The sequence below is a fragment of the Bacillus rossius genome, chromosome 13, assembly GCF_032445375.1.
Source record: "Bacillus rossius redtenbacheri isolate Brsri chromosome 13, Brsri_v3, whole genome shotgun sequence".
NCBI classification, from domain to species: Eukaryota; Metazoa; Arthropoda; class Insecta; order Phasmatodea; family Bacillidae; genus Bacillus; species Bacillus rossius.
Window position 1 is genome coordinate 7,221,609 of NC_086340.1, and position 6,238 is coordinate 7,227,846.

Here is a 6,238-nt window from a genome sequence, read left to right on the forward strand (position 1 = left end):
AAAATTTTCCTTGCCTCAAAATACATCACGTAAGCCTAAGATTTTGTCAACAATCAAATGTAAGCAGGCTTGTGTTTTTTTTTTTTACTTTTTTACTTATTACAAATAATAAACAGGTCACCGTGAACTTTAAATAATTACTTATATCAATATAAACATTCCAAACTGTTACAAAAATCCATTTTCATCTAGTTTCAATAATCGTTAAACATATTATATATGAGCTGTTGTGTGTCGTGCTGCGCCGCCCCCAGCTACTTGGCGCCCTGGGCGGTTGCCTAGTTCGCCTATATGGACGCGCCGGCCCTGATCATTTCTCATCTTCAGTTTGCCTTGTAGCGATGCCTCATGCTACAGGCGTGAGTGTACGATAATTGCATAACATTACAAATACATAGTTTCAGACTAGAGTACTCCATTTAGGCTATCATCACATGTCTTGAAAAAATATTGACATATAATATTGTAAGTACAACTAAGTATCATAAATTACAGTCACGAAAATTTTAATTCACGTATTTTGAGCATATCGTGTATAGTAGTGTGTGTAACTACATGTGATTTTGTTTACACATTTACCATGGGTGTAAACAGTATTTGTGGAAGGGGAGGGCAGAAGCCAGTCTCTCCTCCGGAAACTCTTTTACAAAGATATTGCTTGAAAATGCATTGTTAGGCTATTTGACGATCCCGTAAGTGCTTTTTAAACTCCTTCCATTGTAATTTTTGCAAAGTAATTTTTTTTGTCTATACAAATCTGGCCACCATACCTCCCCCCCCCCCCCCCCCCCCCAATAACTTTTTTTACTACGTTCTTGACACTTATTGTTACAGAAACAGGTTCCTCTTTTGAGTAAGCTTCTCTGCACTTATACCTGTGTCTTGTTAATAGAAGTGTAAACAAATATACAAATAAAACAAAATAAAATACAAATCTGTTTAAAGAAAGTCAGTGAAAGAACAAGTCTAAAGAAGTCTAAGTGAATTTCAAAAACAGTGTAGTTCATTGAATAAAATTTCAAGCGACAAACATTTTAAATACTTAATAGGTAAATTAATATAGGATGTAGTTTCGGACATACACTATTACTAGGGACTGGAAAAAATCGCGGTTTCAATGACCACTAGGATAGACTCCACGATTCTCTATGTACTCGGGCAACTATCACCTGGTCATTGGCTACCGACTCGGGACACCTGTTTACTGCGATTCTTATGATTCGATACTTCTTTTGTTGAGTGTTTGCCATTGGCTCAGAGTACTTCAGGTGAATTGCGGTCCAATCACTGACGCAGCATTAAGCTAAAAGAGTTTGGATTCCAGCCTGTCTCGAAAGGAATCCGGCGAATTTTTCCGGTCTCTAACTATTACTCATTAAACTGTATGTCACGAGAAACCTCAGTCTGTTTGTGCCTTAAGAAGAGAATATATCTCTCTCCCGAAACGTCGCAACTGTTATCTTGGGAAAAAATTTCTGTGTTATTCTGTGCTACTATCGTTGTGGTTTTCAAAATATCTGTTTTTTCGCTCAACTGTGGCTTACAATGTTGGTCTGTGCTGTCGTCGCTGTTTTGTAACATCGCTGGGTTCACCTGTGCGTCTCTGTATGGAAGCTGTTTTTTTTTTTTTTTTAATTTTTATCTGTTAAGTTTTATCGTTGGGTTATTCTGTTTGCCTTTGTGCACCGTAAATTTTATTTGTAAATGTAACATAAATATTCATGTAAACTTACATTTTGTTAATTGGTACATTTACATGAAAATAACTATCACTACAAAATAGTGTTAGGTACCATTTATGTTTTGTGTTGCCCTAGTACCTCCAATATTTAAAAGTTATTTGTAAACGCTTGTTTGAATAGCTTTCAAGTATTAACTGCGCATATTAAGCACGGTAAAACAAAAGAAACCCAAATTGTGGAATATTTAATCAATTATCTTTTCCATGGCTAAAAAAAATGCCGAATGTACACATCAATTGAAGTATAAAATTATTAGTCAATTTTTGTAAGAAATGCTCAGTTATACCTCGATAAACCGTATTTCAGACGTGCAAAAATAACCACATCTATGTGCTGTACAAAGTTATAGGTACCTAATATCTTTCTTTTAGTATTGCAAACTATTCCTTGTCAACTGTTTTCCAATATAATCTTTTGTATGAGTAGGCCCTACTGAAAAATCAATTCTGTGAGTTGTCCAAAGTATTTTTCGTCGTTGTTAGCCCACTGTGTGCGACTTTTTTTTTTTTTTTTTTTTTTTTTACCAATTAAATGTTTTTATGTTCCCTGAGTTTCACTTGTTTTTTGTATGTTTCCACATTTATCTTTCTTGTCTGTTATTGAGGTTTCTTATGACATACCATACATTATAATCAGCAATGGCGTATGTCCTAAATTATTTGTTTACAATCAATCTCCCCAACTGCAAGAACCATTAAAAAAAAAATTAAAGTATTTATTTGGTATTTGAAACCCGTACGTTTGCAAAAAAAAATGTATTTAAAATAAAATTATATATTATTTCGTAATACTATCAAAATATCAAGTGTAGTATGTATAGAGAATTTAATTTCACAACGAAATTATTATATCTACTTAAGTTGTTGAACTGAAGGAAAGTTTCGAACATAATAATTTAAGTTATAAGTAAAGTGAAATCTCTTGTTTCAGGATATTTTTTTGTACAAAATAATTTTTTTTGGACGAAAATAAACATCCACAGCCATTAAATGAACTTTTGATACTGTAACAGATAAAACACAATAAATGTTTTATACTATTACTCATAGAAATATTACACATCTTAAATAAAAACACCGAGTTCCAATTTTTGTTACAATTAAAATTACAAATATTTAAATAGCGATGTCACTGCGATGTGCACAAATATAAAAAAAAATAAAACTTTCTGTATTTGTGTACTCAAAGAAGTTCATTTTTAATAATCCCGATGATTTAATTAAGTTTCTGAGGGTTTCATTGTATGAAATAAAACATTTATGCTCCTGCTTAACCCTGTGGTAAGCTATTACCAAGAATTCTGTACTCAGGAGTAGCCTACTGCAAGTTCCAATAAAATATAGTAAAGTTGTATTCAAATAATATGAATATTTCTAAATAAGTAAGCAAATCTCACAAAACTAGTGTCATCTAAATTCTTAGTTTTCAAAACTGATCGATTTTAGGTCAGTAATATCATTAACTAAAATTCCGGCGATGTCAATATGACATGTATTTTTTAATTTGTCATCTCCAACACTATCATTGATTTAGTACTTAATTTAAGATATTGAAAACGCCTATTTGCAAACAGTTGTTTGAATAGCTTTCCAGTATTAGCTGCGCATATTTAGCACGGTAAAAAAAAAAAAAAAAAGAAAAAGGCCAAAAGTGATATAACAAGGTTAACTTTTCTGTAGCTTTAAAAACAGATAAATGAAATGTTATACAATAACTTCATGCTTGTAAGCACACACATATTTTAAATAAACACACTCTTTTAATATTTAAGGTTTATTTCAAAATAACTTTACCATCGACAGTGCAAGCTTACATTTTTTTCTAGTCTATTTTTCTATAAAATTATTGTACAGCGAGACTGTAAGTTTGTTTGCACGAAATTAACTAAAAAATTTCCGGAATATTTATACAAATTATATTTCATTGTTATGAAATTACATAATTCATGCTGAACGAACAACATAAGAACACATAAATTTGTTCGTTACCGAGGTTAGATGTTACTGCACGTAATGCACGTGTTAATGACACACGAAACTACAGTAAACTCGTGGAATAACATCATGCCAGTGTTAAGAAGACTGCCGATTATCGCTCTACCACTCTGGTTCTGGGGTAGAGCGCCTGCCTTGTGACTTGTAGGACCCGGGTTCGCGCCCCGGCTCCTCCAAGGTGGATTGCCCAGACAAAATGGTGGCATTTTCTCTGGTAGGAATACAATCCCCTGTAACAAGTCAGGCTACCAAAGAAACGGTGGGTGGAACAGAAAAAAACCTTCCAGGTGGCTTCCAAATGGGGAGCCCGTTTCTTTTCTTGGGCTCCCCATGCGGTGGCCATTCCGGGGGTTTCTCCGGGGGAACGGAGTTTTGCAAAAAAATATTTTTGTTGTTTTGTAGCATTTTAGTTTTGTAACTGTAGCATTATCATCCACCATGTTATAAATAAAGCTAAAACAAACATTTAAAACAAAAACAATTTTTTGCTTTTGTACATAAAATATTTGAATTAAATGTGTATCAGTTAGTGAGTTGTATACCGATGTTGTGTGTTTAACCATTTATCGGTATATTTTTTTTAAGTACTATTGACAGTTAAATTTTAGTCACAAACTATTGACCAATACTTCTGTTATGTAGTATTTCAGACGTTTTTGACGACAAAATTTTTTTATAGCCACATGAATTTTATTCCTAAAAATATTATTTGTGAAAAACCACGTAGTTTTCAACCAGGAAGATCGTCTTAAAGAAATACAGTATAATATATATTTATGTGTGTGTGCGCCAGTATAACATCCAGATATAAATAAAATATTATATTTATTTAAACATGAGCAAAGCCTTTGATACTTTCCAACCCAATCTCATTATTAAAAAATTATCAATTTTAGGCCTCGTCAAGCAATGCGTTGTATATATTTGTTTTAATTAAGTATCTTACAAATAGACGCTTTGCAGTCCAATTTGCAAATGCAATTTCATGGTATTAGGTGTTCCGCAAAATATTAGTTTATCTCAACTACTCTTTAATATTTAATAAATGATATTCCAGCTATAATCAGAATTGATCTAGAAAAGATGCTGATAAAAAAAATGATATATGTTTGTAACCAATTAGTTACTATGAACTTTATCAATCTGAATGTTGTGTTGTTTCGTTGTAAAGATATATCATTATATGTCTTGTGTTAATGTTCTTAAATTGTATGTGCCATATTTCTTTTATAAGTGTCGTAAGGCACAAAAAACAGAATTTCAATTTGTTCTGACAGTTTTAAAGAAGCAGAATAATATGCTACGCATAGTAATATTTTTTATTTCGTAATAGAAAAATACTTAAATTTAGCAGAGTATATTTTTGAAAGACTGCAAACCTGTGTAAAGCCTATGTCTCCCCTAGAGCGCTTGTGCTGCTTGACCTGTGCCAACAAGCTACACTACACAAAAATATTTCCCTCGAATTTCAGCATCTTAAATATACATTTTGTAGACTTTAATTTAATATGGACATTAAAAAACCTTAATATATAATATTTGTGGGTTCTATCACCCTAATAATGAAAACATTACATAAGAAAATCCTTGAATATTTGCGTTGGATTCGCACTCATTAAATAATGATCTAAAATTACTTCAATTATTTCGGTGTGCAAAAATTTAAATTCTATGAAGCTAGTTACATTACTATGTTATGAGTAAGGACGTTTTCCTCATTCCGTGGAATGTATAAGAAATATGTTGGCAGAATTCCCCTTTGTCAATTTTTGTTATGGCAGTCTCCCATTATGCTACTTTTCCGTCGCCTTTGTCAAAACAGGAGGAAAAGTACCATATTGGAAAACTACCATATATATTTATTTTTTATTTTTAAAATCGTCGTAATAAGAATACAGCGCTGCTCCCTATAATACATTTTTTGAAACATTTCTTTCTTCTCGTCCGCTATCTGCAAATGATTTGTTATTGCAACTATCACCGTCAGAAGCGCTATCTGTAAGCTTTAAAGTTAACCTGAGAAACAGCTAGAGGGTTGACAGCGCGATCTACCGAGTATTCTATACACTACTTCGAGAGCAATGCCGCTGTACTTTTCCGCCTTTTTCGAAGAGGCCTGTCGGAATACAGCCATTATGGTAGTCTTCCGCGCCCCCTTTCAAAAGAGATCACGTTAAACTCTACTGATGAAAGTTGCACTAGAAATATGGATTCAATTTGATAATTTAAATAATTTTTGGGTGCTGTGTTCTTGAATTGTGATTTCTGATCCATAAAGCTTCGTTCAAAAACTCAACAACATGCAAGATTTCACTTGAAACAAAAATACAGAAATTAAATAAAAAAAATATTCTAACGTCGTTTTTTCATTTAAAAGCTGTTGAGGAGAGGGTGGGGGAGGAGTAAATTAATCGTGATATCGTTATTTGCAGCAGCTGGTACTACAAACCAATCAGGCAACACCTCCACATATTACGTGCGGCTGGATGATGTATGTAAACA